This window comes from Mustela putorius, unplaced genomic scaffold (genome assembly GCF_011764305.1).
Source record: "Mustela putorius furo isolate JIRA1106 unplaced genomic scaffold, ASM1176430v1.1 tig00003862_pilon_pilon_pilon, whole genome shotgun sequence".
NCBI lineage: Eukaryota > Metazoa > Chordata > Mammalia > Carnivora > Mustelidae > Mustela > Mustela putorius.
This window is the reverse complement of record NW_025422014.1, coordinates 128,215-149,117: the sequence shown is the minus strand read 5'-3', so window position 1 is coordinate 149,117 and position 20,903 is coordinate 128,215.

Here is a 20,903-nt window from a genome sequence, read left to right as displayed (position 1 = left end):
GGGAAGTTCTATTTTTAATTTCTTGAGGAATCTCCACACTGTTCTACAAAGAGGCTGCACCAACTTGCATTCCCACCAACAGTGGAAGAGGGTTCCTCTTTCTCCAGTCCTCTCCAACACATGTTGTTTCCTGTCTTGCTAATTTTAGCCATTCTAACTGGTGTAAGGTGATATCTCAATGTAGTTTTAATTTGAATCTCTCTGAGGGTTAGTGATGATGAACATTTTTTCATGTGTCTGATAGCCATTTGTATATCTTCATTGGAGACGTGTCTGTTCATGTCTTCTGCCCATTTATTGATATGATTGTTTTGTGTGTGTTGAGTTTGAGGAGTTCATTATAGATCCTGGATATCAACCCTTTGTCTGTACTGTCATTTGCAAATATCTTCTCCCATTCCGTGGGTTGCCTCTTTGTTTTCTTGACTGTTTCCTTTACTGTACAGAAGCTTTTGATTTTGATGAGGTCCCCAAAGTTTATTTTCACTTTTGTTTCCTTTGCCTTTGGAGACGTATCTTGAAAGAAGTTGCTGTGGCTGATATCGAAGAGATTACTGCCTATGTTCTCCTCTAGGATTCTGATGGATTCCTGTCTCACATTGAGGTCTTATCCATTTTGAGTTTATCTTTGTGTACGGTGTAAGAGAATGGTCGAGTTTCATTCTTCTACATATAGCTGCCCAGTTTTCCCAGCACCATTTATTGAAGAGACTGTCTTTTTTCCATTGTATATTTTTTCCTGTTTTGTTGAAGTTCAATATAATTTTAAGATTGTTCTAGCTCTGTGAAAAAAATCCTATTGGTATTTTGACAGGGATCCCATTAATTAGATTTCTTTGAATAGTATAGGCATTTTAATAATATTTGTTTTTCCAATCCATGAATATGGAATGTCTTCTATTTCTTTGTGTTCTCTTCAATTTCTTTCATTATAGTTTTATACTGTTCAGAGAACAGGACTTTCACCTCCTTGGTTAGGTTTATTCCAGGTTTATCTTATGGTTTTTGGTGCAAGTCTACATGGGACTGATTTCCTGATTTCCATTTCTAGCTTTTCATTAATGGTGTATGGACATGAAACAGATTACTGTATATTTATTTTTATTCATGTGTCTTTACTGAATTTGTGTATCACTTCTAGCAGTGATTTGATGGAATCTTTTGGGTTTTCTACACAGAGTATCATGTTATCTATAAATACTGACAGTTTACTTCCTCCTTGCCAATTAAGATACATTTTATTTCTTTTTGTTGTCTGATTGCTGAAGCTAGGACTTCCAGTACTATGTTGTTGTTGTTTTAATTTAAATTCAATTAATTAACATATAATATATTGTTTGTTTCAGGGGAACAGGTCTGTGATTCATCAGTCTTATATAATATCCAGTGATCATTACAAAACATACCCTCCCCAATGTCCATCACCCAGTGCCCCCAAATCCCCACCCCCACCCCCTCCAGCAACCCTTAGTCTGTTTCCCAAGGTTAAGAGTCTCTTGTGGTTTGTCTCCCTCTCTGGTTTCATCTTGTTTCATTTTTTTCTCTCTTTTCCTATGACCCTATGCCTTGTTTCTTAAATTTCACATATCAATGAGATCATATGGTAATTGTCTTTTTATGATTGATTTATTTTGCCTAGAATAATACCCTCTGGTTCCATCCATGTCATTGTAAATGGCAATATTTCATTTTTTGATGGCTGTGTGATATTCTGTTGTGTATACATACACCACATCTTTATCCATTCATCTGTTGGTGGATATCTGGTCTCTTTCCATAGTTTGGCTATTGTGGACATTGCTGCTACTATGTTAGATCACAGTGGTGGTAGTGAACCTCCCAGTCTTATTATTGACCGTAGATAGGAAGTTCTCCATTTGTTCCCATTGAGGATAGTATTAGCTGTGTGTTTTTCCTATATGGTCTCTATGATATTGAGGTATGTTCCCTCTAAACCTACTTGTTGACTGTTGTTATCATGAATGAATGCTGTATTTTGTTAAATGTTTATTCTTCAGCTATGATAATGATCATATAGTTCTTATCCTTTCTTTTATTAATGTGGTATTACACTGATTGATTTGTGAATATTGAACCACACTTGCAACTGAAGAATTAATTTCACATTGTTGTGGCAAATTATTTGGTTTGCCAGTATTTTATTGAGAATTTTTGCATCCATGTTCATCAGGGATGTTGATCTCTGATTCTTCTTTTTATTGAAGTCATTATCTGGTTTTGCTTTCAGGGTAATTCTGGCCTTGCTTTTCTACTTTTCTGCAGTAGACTGAGAAGGATAGATATTAATTGTTGATTCAGTATTTAGTAGAATTTGCCTGTGATGGGGCACTTTGGTGGCTCAGTCATTTTTTCTGCTCTAATTTGTATTACATTCTTTCTGCTGGCTTCAGTTTCATTGCTTTTTTACTGGCTCCTCTAGGTGTTAATTTAGGTTGTTTGAGATTTTTCTTGCTTATTGAGGTAAGCCTATATTACCATATATTTCCTTCTGAAAACTGATTTTGCTACACCTCAAAGGCTTTGTGTTTTTATTTGCATTTGTTTCCATGTATGTTGTTATTTTTTCTTTGATTTCCTGGATGGTCCACTCATTGTTTAGTAGCATGTTGTTTTACCTCCGTATATTTGTTGTCTTTCCAGTTTTTTTTTTCTTCTCACTATCTTATAGTTTCATAGCATTGTGGTCAGAAAAAATGCATAGTATAATTTCAAACTTTTGTATTTGTTGAGGTCTGTTTTGTGATCTAATATGCAATCCCTTCTAGAGAATGTTCCATGTGCACTTGAAAAGAATGTGTATTCTGCTCTTTTAAGATGAAATGCTCTGAATATATCCATTAAGTCAATTTGATCTAGTTTTTAATTCAATGCCATTATTTCCGTGTCAATTTTCTGCTTAGACGATCTGTCTATTGATGTAAGTGGGATGTTAAAGTCCCCTACTATTATTTTGTTAACAATTATTTCCTTATGTTTGTTAATAATTATTTTATATGTTTACATTCTCCCATGTTGACTCCATAAATGTTTATAATTGTTATATATTCTCAGGACCCCTGGGTGGCTCAGTCAGTTAAGTATCTGCCTTCAGTTCAGTTCATGATTCCAGGGTCCTGGGTTCAAGTCCTTCATTAGGGTCCTTGGTCAGTGGAGCCTGCTGAAGTCTAGTGTTTATTATATAAGTATTGTTATTCAGACTTTCTTTTGACATCCATTTGCATCATATATATATCTATAAATATATATTTACATATATATTTATATACTCATATGTAAATATATACATAAGTATATGTAAGTATATAATATATATTTATATAATATGTTTATATAAATGTATATATTTATGTTTATTTATATATTTATAGAAACATATATTTATATAAATTTGTTCATGTTTACATATAAATATATTTATTATATTTATACTGTTCAATTTATATTCTACTATAAATTATAATATAAATATTAAATATATTTAATATATAAATAAATATAAATATATCTCTATATAAATAGTGACAGTTCTACTTCCTCCTTGCCAATTATGGGGCCTTTTATATACCTTATATATTTATATTTTTATGCATTTATATCTATTTATATATTTATATATTAAATGATATAAATTTATAAATTTATATATTTATAAAATAAAGAAGAGGTGGTATATATATATATATATATATATATATATATATATATATCTTTATCCATTCTTCTTTATCCATTCATCTGTCAATGGACGTTTAGATCCTTTCCATGTTTTGGTTATTGTGGATAGTCTTGTGATAAATATTGGGGAGGATGTGCCCCTTTTGAATCAGCATTTTTTTATCCTTTGGATAAAAACCTAAAAGTACAATTATGAGGTTGTAGGGTAGGTCTATTTTTAACTTTTTGAGGAACTTGCATATCATTTTCCAGAATGGCTTCACCAGTTTCCATAACCACGAAGACTGCAAGAGGGTTCTCTTTTCTCTGCATCCTAAACAACATCTGAGATTTCCTGAGTTGTTAGTTTTAGCCATTCTAATAGGTGTGGGATGGTATCTCATTGTTGTTCTGATTTGTATTCTCTGATTATGAATGATGCTCAGCATTTTTTTCATGTATCTTTTAGCCATTTGTATGTCTTCTTTGAAGAAATATCTGTTCATGTCTTTTTCTCATTTCTTAACTGGATTATTTACTTTTGGGGTGTTGAGTTTGATAAATTCTTTATACAGTTTGGATACAAGGCCTTTATCTGATATGTCACTTGCAAATATTTTCTCCCATTCCAAAGGTTGCCTTTTAGTTTTCTTGATTATTTACTTTGCTGTGGAGAAGATTTTTATCTTAATGGAGTCCCCAAAGTTCATTTTTGCTTTGTTTCCCTTGCCTACAGAGAAGTGCCTGGTAAGAAATTGCTGTGGTTGAAATCAAAGAGGTTACCGTTTGTGTTCTCCTCTAGGATTTTGATGGATTCCTGTACCACATTTAGATCTTTCTTCCATTTTGAAGTTTTTGTGTGTGTGGTGCAAGAATATAGTCCTGCTTCATTCTTCTCCATGTTTCTGTCCAGTATTCCCAAAATCATTTTCTGAAAAGACTGTCTTTTTTCCATTGTATATCCTTTCTTAATATGCCAAAAATTAGTTGACTATATAATTGTGCATGATTTCTGTTCTTTTTTTTTAAAGATTTTATTTATTTATTTGACAGACAGAGATCACAAGTAGGCAGAGAGGCAGGCAGAGAGAGAGGAGGAAGCAGGCTCCCTGCTGAGCAGAGAGCCCGATGTGGGGCTCTATCCCAGGACTCTGAGATCATGACCTGAGCCGAAGGCAGCAGCTTAACCCACTGAGCCACCCAGGTGCCCCATGATTTCTGTTCTTTATTCAATTATATTGATCTGTATATCTGTTTTGCTAGTACCACACTGTCTTGATGATCATACCTTTGTAATACAGCTGATGTCTTGAATTGTGATGCCTCCAGCTTTGGTTTTCTTTTTCAACATTTCTTTATCTATCCAGTGTCTTTGCCAGTTCCATACAAATTTTAGAATTGTTCACTCTAGCTCTGTGAAAATGCTGATATTACTTTGATAAGGATTGCATTGAATATGAATATTTCTTTGAGTAGTATAGACATTTTAACAATATCTGTTATTCTGATCCATAAGCATGGTACATTTTTCCATTTCTTTGTGTCTTCCTCAATTTCTTTCATAAATATTTTATAGTGTTCAGTATAGAGATCCTTTACCTCTTTGGTTAGGTTTATTTCTTGGTATCTTAGGGTTTTTGGTGCAATTGTAAACGGAATCAATTCCTTGATTTCTCTTTCTGCTGCTTCATTATTGGTGTATATAAATTCAGTAAATTTCTGTACTTAGATTTTATATCCTGTGATTTTTATGAATTCCTGTATCAGTTGTAGCAAATTTTCTGGCAGAATCTTTCAGGTTTTTTTTTTTTAACAGAGTATCATGTTGTGTTTGAAGAGTGAGAGTTTGACCTCTTCCTTGCTGATTTAGATGCTTTTTATTTCTTTTAGTTGTCTGATTGCTAAGGCTAGGAATTCCAATACTATGTGTTGAACAACAGTGGTGAGAGCAGACATCACTGCCATGTTCCTAACCTTAGGGGAAAAGCGCTCAATTTTTCCCCACTGAGGATGATACTAGCTGTGGGTCTTTTGTATACAGTCTTTATGATGTTAAGGTACATTCCTTCTATCCCTACTTTCCTTAAGGTTTTGATAAAGAAAGGATTCTCTATTATGTCCAATCATTTTTCTGCATTTGCTGAAAGGATTATATGGTTATTATTCTTTCCTTTATTAATGTTTATTTCTTTCCTTTATTAGTATTTATTTGTGATATAATGTTGATTGATATAATGTTGATTTATTTGTGGATATTGAACAAAGCCTGCAGCCTAGGAGCAAATCCCACTTAATCGTGTTGAATAGTCCTTTTAATATAATGTTGGAATCAGTTATCTAGCATCTTGTTGAAAAATTTTGCATCCATGTTCATCAGGGATATTGGCATATAATTCTTTTTTTTTATGGGGTCTTTATCTGGTTTCAGAATCAAGGTAATGCTGGCCTGGAGTTTGCAAGCTTCCTTTCTTTTTCTTGGAACAGAAAGAATAGGTATTAATTCCTCTTTAAATATTTGGTAGGAGTCCCCTGAGAAGTCATCCAGCCCTGGTCTCTTGCTTGCTGAAAAATTACTTGATAAATGATTTAATTTCCTTACTGGTTATGGTTCTATTCAATTTTTCTATTTCTTCCTGTTTTGGTTTTCATAGTTTATAGTTTTCTTTTTTTTTTTTAATTTTTTATTTTTTATAAACATATATTTTTATCCCCTGGGGTACAGGTCTGTGAATCACCAGGCTTACACACTTCACAGCACTCACCAAATCACATACCCTCCCCAATGTCCATAATCCCACCCCCTTCTCCCAAACCCCCTCCCCCCGGCAACCTCAGTTTGTTTTGTGAGATCAAGAGTCACTTATGGTTTGTCTCCCTCCCAATCCCATCTTGTTTCATTTATTCTTCTTCTACCCACTTAAGCCTCCATGTTGCATCACCACTTCCTCATATCAGGGAGATCATATGATAGTTGTCTTTCTCTGCTTGACTTATTTCGCTAAGCATGATACGCTCTAGTTCCATCCATGTTGTTGCAAATGGCAAGATTTCATTTCTTTTGATGGCTGCATAGTATTCCATTGTGTATATATACCACATGTTCTTGATCCATTCATCTGTTGATGGACATCTAGGTTCTTTCCATAGTTTGGCTATTGTGGACATTGCTGCTATAAACATTCGGGTGCATGTGTCCCTTTGGACCACTACATTTGTATCTTTAGGGTAAATACCCAATAGTGCAATTGCTGGGTCATAGGGCAGTTCTATTTTCAACATTTTGAGGAACCTCCATGCTGTTTTCCAGAGTGGCTGCACCAGCTTGCATTCCCACCAACAGTGTAGGAGGGTTCCCCTTTCTCCGCATCCTCGCCAGCATCTGTCATTTCCTGACTTGTTGATTTTAGCCATTCTGACTGGTGTGAGGTGATATCTCATTGTGGTTTTGATTTGTATTTCCCTGATGCCGAGTGATATGGAGCACTTTTTCATGTGTCTGTTCGCCATCTGGATGTCTTCTTTGCAGAAATGTCTGTTCATGTCTTCTGCCCATTTCTTGATTGGATTATTTGTTCTTTGGGTGTTGAGTTTGCTAAGTTCTTTATAGATTCTGGACACTAGTCCTTTATCTGATATGTCGTTTGCAAATATCTTCTCCCATTCTGTCAGTTGTCTTTTGATTTTGTTAACTGTTTCCTTTGCTGTGCAAAAGCTTTTGATCTTGATGAAATCCCAATAGTTCATTTTTTCCCTTGTTTCCCTTGCCTTTTGCGTTGTTCCTAGGAAGATGTTGCTGCGGCAGAGGTCGAAGAGGTTGCTGCCCGTGTTCTCCTCAAGGATTTTGATGGATTCCTTTCGTACATTGAGGTCCTTCATCCATTTTGAGTCTATTTTTGTGTGTGGTGTAAGGAAATGGTCCAATTTCATTTTTCTGCATGTGGCTGTCCAATTTTCCCAGCACCATTTATTGAAGAGGCTGTCTTGTTTCCATTGGACATTCTTTCCTGCTTTGTCGAAGATTAGTTGACCATAGATTTGAGGGTCTATTTCTGGGCTCTCTATTCTGTTCCATTGATCTATGTGTCTGTTTTTGTGCCAGTACCATGCTGTCCTGATGATGACAGCTTTGTAATAGAGCTTGAAGTCCGGAATTGTGATGCCACCAACGTTGGCTTTCTTTTTCAATATCCCTTTGGCTATTCGAGGTCTTTTCTGGTTCCATATAAATTTTAGAATTATTTGTTCCATTTCTTTGAAAAAGATGGATGGTACTTTGATAGGAATTGCATTAAATGTGTAGATTGCTTTAGGTAGCATAGACATTTTCACAATATTTATTCTTCCAATCCAGGAGCATGGAACATTTTTCCATTTCTTTGTGTCTTCCTCAATTTCTTTCATGAGTACTTTATAGTTTTCTGAGTATAGATTCTGTGTCTCTTTGGTTAGGTTTATTCCTAGGTATCTTGTGGTTTTGGATGCAATTGTAAATGGGATTGACTCCTTAATATCTCTTTCTTCTGTCTTGCTGTTGGTGTAGAGAAATGCAACTGATTTCTGTGCATTGATTTTATATCCTGACACTTTACTGAATTCCTGTATAAGTTCTAGCAGTTTTGGAGTGGAGCCTTTTGGGTTTTCCACATAGAGTATCATATCATCTGCGAAGAGTGATAATTTGACTTCTTCTTTGCCGATTTGGATGCCTTTAATTTCCTTTTGTTGTCTGATTGCTGAGGCTAGGACCTCTAGTACTATGTTGAATAGCAGTGGTGATAATGGACATTCCTGCCGTGTTCCTGACCTTAGCGGAAAAGCTTTCAGTTTTTCTCCATTGAGAATGATATTTGCGGTGGGTTTTTCATAGATGGCTTTGATGATATTGAGGTATGTGCCCTCTATCCCTACACTTTGAAGAGTTTTGATCAGGAAGGGATGCTGTACTTTGTCAAATGCTTTTTCAGCATCTATTGAGAGTATCATATGGTTCTTGTTCTTTCTTTTATTGATGTGTTGTATCACATTGACTGATTTGCGGATGTTGAACCAACCTTGCAGCCCTGGAATAAATCCCACTTGGTCGTGGTGAATAATCTTTTTAATGTACTGTTGAATCCTATTGGCTAGTATTTTGTTGAGTATTTTCGCATCTGTGTTCATCAAAGATATCGGTCTATAGCTCTCTTTTTTGGTGGGATCCTTGTCTGGTTTTGGGATCAAGGTGATGCTGGCCTCATAATATGAGTTTGGAAGTTTTCCTTCCATTTCTATTTTTTGGAACAGTTTCAGGAGAATAGGAATTAGTTCTTCTTTAAATGTTTGGTAGAATTCCCCCGGGAAGCCGTCTGGCCCTGGGCTTTTGTTTGTTTGGAGATTTTTAATGACTGTTTCAATCTCCTTACTGGTTATGGGTCTGTTCAGGCTTTCTATTTCTTCCTGGTTCAGTTGTGGTAGTTTATATGTTTCTAGGAATGCATCCATTTCTTCCAGATTGTCAAATTTATTGCCGTAGAGTTGCTCATAGTATGTTCTTATAATAGTTTGTATTTCTTTGGTGTTCGTTGTGATCTCTCCTCTTTCATTCATGATTTTATTTATTTGGGTCCTTTCTCTTTTCTTTTTGATAAGTCGGGCCAGGGGTTTATCAATTTTATTAATTCTTTCAAAGAACCAGCTCCTAGTTTCGTTGATTTGTTCTATTGTTTTTTTGGTTTCTATTTCATTGATTTCTGCTCTGATCTTTATGATTTCTCTTCTCCTGCTGGGCTTAGGGTTTCTTTCTTGTTTCTTTCTCCAGCTCCTTTAGGTGTAGGGTTAGGTTGTGTACCTGAGACCTTTCTTGTTTCTTGAGAAAGGCTTGTACCGCTATATATTTTCCTCTCAGGACTGCCTTTGTTGTGTCCCACAGATTTTGAACCGTTGTATTTTCATTATCATTTGTTTCCATGATTTTTTTCAATTCTTCTTTAATTTCCCGGTTGACCCATTCATTCTTTAGAAGGATACTGTTTAGTCTCCATGTATTTGGGTTCTTTCCAAACTTCCTTTTGTGGTTGAGTTCTAGCTTTAGAGCATTGTGGTCTGAAAATATGCAGGGAATGATTCCAATCTTTTGATACCGGTTGAGTCCTGATTTAGGACCGAGGATGTGATCTATTCTGGAGAATGTTCCATGTGCACTAGAGAAGAATGTGTATTCTGTTGCTTTGGGATGAAATATTCTGAATATATCTGTGATGTCCATCTGGTCCAGTGTGTCATTTAAGGCCTTTATTTCCTTGCTGATCTTTTGCTTGGATGACCTGTCCATTTCAGTGAGGGGAGTATTAAAGTCCCCTACTATTATTGTATTTTTGTTGATGTGTTTCTTATTTTGTTATTAATTGGTTTATATAGTTGGCTGCTCCCATATTGGGGGCATAGATATTTAAAATTGTTAAATCTTCTTGTTGGACAGACACTTTGAGTATGATATAGTGTCCTTCCTCATCTCTTATTATAGTCTTTGGCTTAAAATCTAATTGATCTGATATAAGGATTGCCACTCCTGCTTTCTTCTGATGTCCATTAGCATGGTAAATTCTTTCCACCCCCTCACTTTAAATCTGGAGGTGTCTTCGGGCTTAAAATGTGTTTCTTGGAGGCAACATATAGATGGGTTTTGTTTTTTTATCCATTCTGATACCCTGTGTCTTTTGACAGGGGCATTTAGCCCATTCACATTCAGGGTAACTATTGAGAGATATGAATTTAGTGCCATTGTATTGCCTGTAAGGTGACTGTTACTGTATATGGTCTCTGTTCCTTTCTGATCTACCACTTGTAGGCTCTCTCTTTGCTTAGAGGACCCCTTTCAATATTTCCTGTAGAGCTGGTTTGGTATTTGCAAATTCTTTCAGTTGTTGTTTGTCCTGGAAGCTTTTAATCTCTCCTTCTATTTTCAATGATAGCCTAGCTGGATATAGTATTCTTGGCTGCATGTTTTTCTCGTTTAGTGCTCTGAAAATATCATGCCAGCTCTTTCTGGCCTGCCAGGTCTCTGTGGATAAGTCAGCTGCCAATCTAATATTTTTACCATTGTATGTTACAGACTTCTTTTCCCGGGCTGCTTTCAGGATTTTCTCTTTGTCATTGAGACTTGTAAATTTTACTATTAGGTGACGGGGTGTGGGCCTATTCTTATTGATTTTGAGGGGCATTCTCTGAACTTCCTGAATTTTGATGCTCGTTCCCTTTGCCATATTGGGGAAATTCTCCCCAATAATTCTCTCCAGTATACCTTCTGCTCCCCTCTCACTTTCTTCTTCTTCTGGAATCCCAATTATTCTAATGTTGTTTCGTCTTATGGTGTCTCTTATCTCTCGAATTCTCCCCTCGTGGTCCAGTAGCTGTTTGTCCCTCTTTTGCTCAGCTTCTTTATTCTCTGTCATTTGGTCTTCTATATCACTAATTCTTTCTTCTGCCTCATTTATCCTAGCAGTTAGAGCCTCCATTTTTGATTGCACCTCATTAATAGCTTTTTTGATTTCACCTTGGTTAGATTTTAGTTCTTTTATTTCTCCAGAAAGGGCTTTTATATCTCTCGAGAGCGTTTCTCTAATATCTTCCATGCCTTTTTCGAGCCCAGCTAGAACCTTGAGAATTGTCATTCTGAACTCTAGATCTGACATATTACCGATGTCTGTATTGATTAGGTCCCTAGCCTTCGGTACTGCCTCTTGTTCTTTTTTTTGTGTTGAATTTTTACGTCTTGTCATTTTGTCCAGATAAGAGTAAATGAAGTGGCAAGTAAAATACTAAAAGGGTGGCAACAACCCCAGGAAAATATGCTTTAACCAAATTAGAAGAGATCCAAAATCGTGAGTGGGGAGAAAGGGGATAAAAAGAGGTTCAAAAAGGAAGAAAGAAAAAAAAAAAGAAAGAAAAGAAAAAGAAAAGAAAAGAATTTTTAAAAAAAGAAAACACCTAAGAAAAATGTAAAAAAATATATATATATATATTAGATAAACTAGTAAAAAATCATTAAAAAAGAAAAAGGTAACAGTTAAAAAAAAATTTTACCCGAAGGCGAGAAAAAAAAAAATGAAAAAGAAAAAATTAAATTAACTGCAAGACTAAAAAAAATCACAGGAAAAAAGCCATGAGTTCCGTGCTTGGCTTTCTCCTCCTCTGGAATTCTGCTGCTCTCCTTGGTATTGAAACCGCACTCCTTGGTAGGTGAACTTGGTCTCGGCTGGATTTCTTGTTGATCTTCTGGGGGAGGGGCCTGTTGTAGTGATTCTCAAGTGTCTTTGCCCCAGGCGGAATTACACCGCCCTTACCCGGGGCCGGGGTGAGTAATCCGCTCGGGTTTGCTTTCAGGAGCTTTTGTTCCCTGAGCGCTTTCCGTAGAGTTCCAGAGGACGGGAATACAAATGGCGGCCTCCTGGTCTCCGGCCCGGAGGAGCCGAGAGCCCAGGGTCCCACTCCTCAGTGCGCCCTCAGAGAACCGCGCCCAGTTACTCCCGTCTGCCTGACCTCCGGCCACGCTCCGAGCTCACCGAGCCTGCGACCGGTTCAAGGTAACACCGAGCTGCGAGCTTACTGTCGGCTCTGTCTCTGTAGCCGGCTTTCCCGTTCCAATACCCGCAAGCTCTGCGACACTCAGACACCCCCGATCCTTCTGTGACCCTGCGGGACCTGAGGCCACGCTGACCCCGCGTGGGCTTCGCCCCGGTTTAGCCTCTGGAGCGATGTCCCTCAGCGGAACAGACTTTTAAAAGTCCTGATTTTGTGCGCGGTTGCTCCGCTGCTTGCCGGGAGCCGGCCCCTCCCCCCGGGGTCTATCTTCCCGTCGCTTTGGATTCACTTCTCCGCCAGTCCTACCTTTCAGAAAGTGGTTGTTTTTCTGTTTCCAGAATTGCTGTTCTTCTTCTCTTCGATCTGCCGATGGATTTTCAGGTGTTTGCAATCTTTAGATAAGCTATCTAGCTGATCTCCGGCTAGCTGAAGCAGTCTCAGCTTGCTACTTCTCCGCCATCTTGACTCGATTCCATAGTTTATAGTTTTCTAAGAATTTATCCATTTCTTCCAGATTGCTAAATTTTTTGGTGTATAATTGCTGATATTATTCTAATTCTTTTTATTTCTGCTGTATTGAGATCTCTTTCATTTGGGATTTTATTAATTTTGGTTCTTTCTCTTTTCATTTAAATGTCTAGCTAGGTTACCAATTTTGTTTACTGTTTCAAAGAACCAACTCCCAGTTTATTCATCTATTTTACCTTTTTTTATTTCTATATCATTTATCTGCTTAATCTTAATTATTTCCCTTCCATTGCTGGCTTATGCTTTATTTGCCATTTCTTTTCCAGCTCCTCTAGGTGTAAGGTTAGAGTGCATGTTTGAGACGTTTCTTGCTTCTTTAAATAGGCATGCATTGCTATATACTTTCCTCTTAGGACAACTTCTGCTGTATCTGAAAGTTTTTGGACTGTTGTTTTTAATTTCATTTACTTCCATGCATTTTTTTAACTTCGTCTTTAATTTCATGTTTAAACCATTCATTATTTAATAAGATGTTCTTTAACCTCCATGTATTTGTGGCCTTTCCTAATTTTTTTTTTCTTATGGTTGACTTCAAGTTTCATAGGATTGTGGTCTGAACATTTGCATGGTATGATCTCAGTCTTTTTGTACTTGTTGAGGTCTGATTTGTGAAACAGTATGTAATCTACTTTGGAGAATGTTACATGTAAACTCAAAAAGAATGTATATTCTGCTGCTTTCAGATGAAATGCTCTGAATAGAACTGTTAAGTCCATCTGATCCAGTGTGTCATTCAAAACCCTTGTTTCCGTGTTGATCTTCTGCTTTGATGATCTGTCCATTGTTGTGAATGGGTTGTTAAAGACCCTTATTATTATTATTGTATTGTTATCAATGATTTTTCTTTATGTTTGCTATTAATTAATTTATATATTTGTGTGTTCCCAATTTGGAGCATAATTACCTACAGTTGTTAGATCTTCTTGTTGGATAGACCCCTTTATTATCATATAGTGCCCTTCTTCATTTCTTGTTATAGTTTATGGTTTAAAATCTAATTTTTCTAATGTAGGTATGGCTACTCCAGCTTTCTTTTGATGTATCTTAGCATGATAAGTAATAAAGTTGTTGTTCCTGTAGATTGCTTCTGTTTCCAGTCTCTGTTACTTTTGGTCTCTATTTCCTGCTCAAAGTGTCTCCTTTCATATTTCTTGCAGAGCTGTTTTAGTTTTCATGAACTCCCTTACTTTTTGCTTATCTTGGAAACTATTATTGTCCATTTTGTTAATTGTTTTGTTATTGTTTCTGGATATTTTGTCGCTTCCTTTCTAGTCTTTGTCACTTTTGGTCTTTCTTTCCATTCAGAGTCCCCATTAATATTTCTTGGAGGCCTAGTGTAGTCATGAACTCCTTTCATTTTTGACTTCTGGGAAAGTGTTCATCTTTTGTATTATTCTGAATGATAGCCTTGCTGGATAAAGTATTCTTGGTTGTATATATTTTTTTCCATTCATTGCTTGAATATATCATGCCACTTTCTTCTGACCAGTCACGTCTCTGAAGAATTCTGCTTTAAACTTTATTTGGCTTCCCATGTAAATTAGATATTTGTTTTCCCTGCATGCCTTCAGGATTCTCTCCTTTTAGCTGTATTTTGCAGACTTTACTATGATATGTCTTGGTTTAAGCCTGCTTTTGTTGATTTTGATGGGCATACTCCTGTTTTCTGGATTTGGATGTCTGAATGTTTCCCCAGATTAGGAAGGTTTTTAGGTATGATTTCTTAATATAAACCTTCTTTCTCTTTTTCCATATCTTCATCTGGACTCCTATGATACAGATGCTATTACACTTTACACAAATGCTGAATTCACTCCATCTACATTCATGAGCTAATAATTTTCCTTCCCTCTTCTTTTCAGCTTCAGTATTTTTTAATAATTTTATCCTCTATATCACTTATTCATGCCACTGCTTCTTCAGTCTCTGTGATCACTACATCTTCTTAGCTTTGCTTCTTGGTATGGCTTATTCTTTTTGGCCTGACTAGTTTCTAGTTCTTTTATCTCTATAGTAAGTTAGTACCTTGTATCTTCTATGCTTTTCTCAAGCCCAACTAGTATCTTCATGATTGTTGCTTTAAATTTTGGTTCAGGCATATAACTTATGTCTCTTTTTAGTAGATCCCTGGCCATGATATTATCTTGTTCTTTCTTTCGGGATGAATTGTTCCATCTTGGCATTTTTGTCTAGGCTTCTGTGTTCTGTGTATTAGGAAAGCCTGTTATGTTTTTTGCTCCTCAGGGTAATGGCTATGTTAAGAAGAGGTCATAGACTCTCCAGGGCCTGAGGTTTCTGGAATTGTTCTGGTTGTTTCTGGTGTATGCAGTGTGAACTTTGTTGTTGTGTTTTAGCTGCTTTTTACCTCAGCTCAGTCTTCTTTATTTAGAGTTTCCTCTTGGCTACAGTAGCAAGTCTCTGGTCATTGTCCACTGCATGGCAAGTGTTAACTAGGTGTGTCTTGGCTCCTTGTTAATAGAGGTTAGAGCCTATTTCTTCTAGAGCTGAAGCTTTATAGCATTCTATGGTCAGTAGACTTGGTAAATTAGGGGTGTTTCCTAACTTCTGGGGGAATAACCCATTGCTGTTCTCTCAAGCATACTTTTCCTAGTGAAAAAGCACCTGCAGAGTGAAGGGGGCAGGCCTTGGTGTAAATGGGTCAAGTGTCCACTATTGGTACTGTGTTACTCAGTTAAGTCTGTCCATACCGATGGGTAGGGATAAAAAGGGGCATTATCCTACTCTTCCATCCCTGGAGAGGGCACCTCATGCCTGCCACTGTTCATAATGCCCTCACAGAAAAGCATACGATCTCCTTTCATTTGTCTTGTGCTTCCATCAGATCCTCACCTTCACTTATTTCTGTGTCCAGGCCATCTGCCCACCCATTGGCAGAGTACTCCTGGGTCTTATCTCAGTTATATGACTGGGTTTCAGAACCCCAAGTTTTAGGGACCGAGCATGGCACAGACCTGCACTGATCCTCTTGGGGAGGGTCTTGCCACACTATGGTTGATGCTGCATTGTCCCACAAGTGTAGTCACACGACCGCATAGGGGCTTGGAGTGTATGCCAAAGTGCAACGAAAAGCCTGCATTCATCCAGGTTAGCTACACCCAGCAGCTGCCTCTTTTCCTATGTTAACAAACAGGGCAGCTGAAAGGTGTCCACTAGCTCTTTTATCACCTGAAAGATAGTTCCATCTCTCCTTAATGCACTCCAAAAGGGGAACTGTCTCTCCCACTGTGATCCAGGAAATACTCAAACCATGTTACCCCTCCCAGGCCTCAGCCCTCCATCTCCACAGAAGCACCTCTATGCTTGCCATGCTTTATACCCTAAGAGCAGCATGGACTTCTAAAATTTCAGACTTTGAGCTCTCTGCAGATTGTGAAAATTTGTGATTATCAGCTTTCATTTTCCCCATCAATGGTTTTGGCAATGCCTTGTGCCCTACTCCCTCTTTCTCTTCTTCTCTCTCTCTTTTTCTTTCTCTCTCTCTCTTTCTCCCCTTTCTCTTTGATCAGGGCCTCCTCTCCTCCAAAGTACTGGTGAGCCTTTCCTCCCTCAAATCACATCTCCACACCTCCTAACATTCCATGGTATGTCATTTCTTTTCTCCCTCTGATTGTGCAGTTTGTTCTTTCAGTCCTCAGATCAACGTATTCAGAGTGATTTGATATTAATCTCTGTGTTTGCGGGATGAGGTGAACATACTTTTATATTCATGGGGAGATAGAGAGGAGAAAGGAGTTGGGGGAAATTGGAAGGGGAGATGAACCATAAGAGACTATGGGCTCTGAAAAACAATCTGAGGGTTTTGAAGGGGTGGGGGGTGGGAGGTTGGGGTACCAGGTGGTGGGTATTATAGAGGGCACAGATTGCATGGAGCACTGGGTGTGGTACAAAAACAATGAATACTGTTATGCTGAAAATAAATTTTTTAAAAAGTATAAAAAATGTTACTTAATTTTTGCTGCTGCTAAATTTCTACTTTTTACTGTTATTTATTTTGAGTTTTATTCCATTGTTGTCAGAAAATATTGCATACTATATGATTTCAATCATAAAAATGTATGAAGTTTTGTTTAGTAGACTATAATATTGTTTATCTTTGAGATAAACAATAAACAATAAATTGTTTATCTTTGAGATAAACAATTTGAGAAAATGTTTACTCTTGGTATGATATCAATATTCTGTATTTCTTAGATTAATAGGCCTATTATCTTGCTTATATGTTCTATTAACTTACTGATCTTTTGCCTAGTTACTCTATTCATTACTAAAAGTGATGTAATAACATCCCCATCTATTATTGAAGCGGTCTGTTTGTACTTTCAATTATATTGTTATCTGCTTTATGTACTTTGGGGTTATGATGCTTGGTGCATGTATGTTTATAATTGCTGTATCTTCTTAGTGAATTAACCCTTTTTTCAATATATATTATCTTTGTATCTTGTAAGTTTGGGGCTTAAAGTCTATTTCTCTGATATTAGTATAAGCACTCCAACTCCTTTTCATTACTATTTACATGGAATATATTTGTCCATATATTTTGCTTTCAACCCATTTATGTCATTAGATCCAATGTGAGTCTCTTGTAGACAGAATATAAGTAAAGCATATGTTTTTATAAACTGTACAAGTTGATACATTTCAATTTAAGCATTTAAATTACTTAAATTACTTACATGTAATGTGATTCATGACAATGAAGGAGTTACTTTTGCCATTTGTTACTATTTTCTGTATTCGTAATTTTTGTCTCTCATTCCCTTTATTCCTTCTTTTGTGTTTAACTGAGTCTTTTTGGTGACAAGTGTGAAGTTATTCTTAAAATATGTATTATACACCCTCCAGAGTGATTGCTGAAACCGCTGAAATGTCAGCATTCCTGTTCTCAGGCTGTTGAATACAGTGGCCTGGTATGAATAGGATCCCATGGTTTCCTGGGTTATTCCTAGAAAGTGTATGATAAGCCATAAGGGGTGACTGTGGAAGCACCTGAAATGTAAGCAGAATTCCCGTTCTTGGGCTATGGAATGCAATAGCCCAGTAGGAGCAGGACCCTTTGATCCCCAGGGGCAGGACATAGGTTAGGAGCTATGAAGGAATGTAACCCTCACTTCCCCCTTTATGTGCCTGGTGATTGCTAGCCCAAACATATGGCTCCTCCTTTATTCCCATGACTGCCTCCCTGTGTGCCTGAGCATAGGAAAGAATGCAGGCCTGCTTTATGGCTTCACGATATTTGCCATCCCTTTGTACTCCTTTCCCATGTTTTGAGGCATCTGTCCTTGCTTTTATTATTAAAAATAAATAAAAATAAAAGCTATGTGCAGTATTCAGCTGCTGCTGTTCTCCTTTGCAGAGGCAGCCCTGCAGGGCTATTCAGAATGGTGTCTGAGAGCTTTATTTCAGTGAGTGATGACAACAGGCTTTGATTCCTTTCTCATTTCCATTTGTATATGTTCAATAGATACTTTCTTTGTGATTACCATGGAGAGTACATATATTATCCTAAATTTATAACAATCTATTTTGAGTTGATACCAACTCTGTAGTCTGTTTCCATTCGTGTATGTGTTATTCTTTTGTTAATACCATGCTATCGTTACTGACAAAGGTTTACAGTTATTCTTAAAATCAGGTACTGTCAGTCCACAGAAATTATAGTTCTTCAGCGTTAAGTGTGCTTTTTGATATATCGTGCTTTCCACATAGTCTTTTTAATCTGTTCGTTGATATTTTCATGTTATTTTTCTGGAATGTTAATTGAGATTACATCTAATCTATAAATAAAGATGGGAATAATGATATTTTCACAATAGTGAGCTTCTTAATCGCTGAAATTGAACTGCTCTATATTAAGAGTAGTAGCTCTCCACAAATTGATTCTATCTATCCATATTTTCTAAATCTACACATTAATATTCATTTTTGCTATTAGTTTAAATGTCATCAGTCAAGTTGTAATTGTTCCTTGTTAATTTATATAAAAGCCATTGAATTTGTACATCAACCTTGTATACTGTGGCATTGCATAAACTCCAAGAACTTCTAGGAGACATTTTTTCAGTGTTTTACTATTTCCTACATAGACAATTATGTCATTTATCAACAAAGAGCATTTTAATTATCCATTTCTAATATGAAAAAAATATATTTTATTTTTTCCCTTACTACACAATCTAAGAACTCCAGTATAAATTTGGGTGGGAGTATTGAGAGGGAATATGCTTGTTTTTTCCTGATATCTTGTTAAGTTTATTCATTTTAAGAACTGGTGTAACTGATTGAAGAATGGACTTCTCTATCATTATATAATCCCCTCTTTGTCTTGACAACATATAATTTCTGATGTCTGATTTTTCCAAAATTGGTAAAGGTACTACAGATTTCTTTTGATTATTGTTGGCATGGTATATCTTTCTCTATTCCTTTATATTTTAAAACTTATTTTTTAGAATAGTCTTTTTACAGTAGAAGAGTTTTTTTTATAACAAACTAAGAGGAAGGAACAGAAATTTCTTATATACTCCCTGCCCTCAGATTTATATCCTCCTTTATCAGGATACTATGACAGAGTAATATATTTGCTGTAATTGATGAGGCTACATTCACACATCATAATCACCTAAAGCCCATAGTTTACACTAAGGTTCACTATTGCTATTGTACATTAAATGGGTTTGAGAAAATATGTAATGAAATTAATTCATTATTATAATATCATAAATAAGTTGCATTGCCCTAAAAATCCTCTTGTTCCACCTGTTCTTCATCCCTCTTAACCCACAGTAACTACTGATCTTTTGATTCTTTTACATCTTCAAATTAATCTTAGAATCAGTTTGTCAATACCCATGAAATAACTTTTTGGTATTTGGATTGGAATTTTGTTGAAACTATAGATTAAGTTGAACATACCTGACATCAACACTGTCTCCCTATCCCTAATTCAGTTTTTTTTTATTATTTGCCAAAGTACTTTAGTTTTTTAGATAGATTTTGTACACTTTTTATTATATTTTTGCATAATAATTTCATTTTGAGGGGGTGTGTTAATGTAAATGGTCTTATGTATTTAATTTAAAATTCTGCTGGTCATCGTCATCATATAAAAGTGATTGTCTTTTGTATATCAACCTTGAATCTTGCAACCTCAAAGTAACTGCTTGTTAGTTTTTTTTTTCCACATGGTTGGCTGTCATCATCAAACAAAGGCAGCTTTATTTCGCCTTTCCAGACCTGTATAACTTTAATTTCTTTCTCTTCTCCAGTTGCATTTGCTAGAATGTACAGTATGATTTTGAAAATTATTAATGAAAAGAAGTAAAACATGATAACATATAACATAAAACATAAAGAAAGGAGTAATAAAGGAAGACAAGAAGAAACAGGAAAAGAAAAAATATTCTTCTTTTTCTGTTTTTTAAAATGTGTTTGAACATAAATAACCATTGGATTAATATAGATCACTAAGTTAATTTGGATATCATATATGAACCTCTTGGTAACCACAAACTCAAAATCTATGATAGATGCACGAAAAAAAAAGTTAATCATGATGTTATAGAAACTCATCAATCACAAAGAAGGATAGCAGGAGGATGAGAAATGAACTGAGCAGAACTACAATAACAACCAAAAAACAATTAATAAAGTAATAGTAAGTATATACCCATTGATAATTACTTGAAATGTAAATGGCTTAAATGCTCCAATCAACAGGAAGACGGTGATAAATGGATAATAAAGAAGTCCCATCTATATGCTATCTATAAGAAACTCATCTCAGAACTAAAAACACATTCAGTCTGAAAGTAAAGGGATAGAAAAATATTCAGTATGCATGGAAGCAGGAAAAAAAAAAGCTGGGCTAACAATACTTATATAAGATAAAATAGACTTTAAAGCAAAGACTGAAAAAAATAAAACAATAACTATAACAAGGAACAGATGAACATTACATAATGATAAATGGATCAATCTTTTAAAAAATATAAACAGTTTATTTATTCTAAACAGCAACATAAGCAAAATGACATATAAACACAAAGGAAGTGAAGTAGAAAAGAGAGGTTGGCTGACTTTGGATCTGACACTCATAAGTAATAAAACCCAAATTTGGA